Here is a 306-nt window from a genome sequence, read left to right on the forward strand (position 1 = left end):
CAGCACGTATCAACCCCCTTCCTCTCTCACCGCAGCTAGCTAGCTAGCTAGCTAGCTGCAGCTGGCTAGCTAGCTACAGATAGGTGGCTACGTGCTACGCACATCTATCTTTATTAGGGTGGCTAGCTAGCTAGCTGCTGGCAGCTAGCTACCTGCAAGTGCCTAGCTAGCTACAGGCAGCTAGCGAGGTGCAGACGCAGCCAGCTGGTGAGTTGGTGCTGCACCTGCTTATAGAAAGTAAGTATATATATATATATATATATATATATATATATATATATATATATATATATATATATATATATA

Source organism: Eimeria mitis, genomic scaffold, assembly GCF_000499745.2.
Source record: "Eimeria mitis Houghton genomic scaffold, Emh_scaff4875, whole genome shotgun sequence".
NCBI lineage: Eukaryota > Apicomplexa > Conoidasida > Eucoccidiorida > Eimeriidae > Eimeria > Eimeria mitis.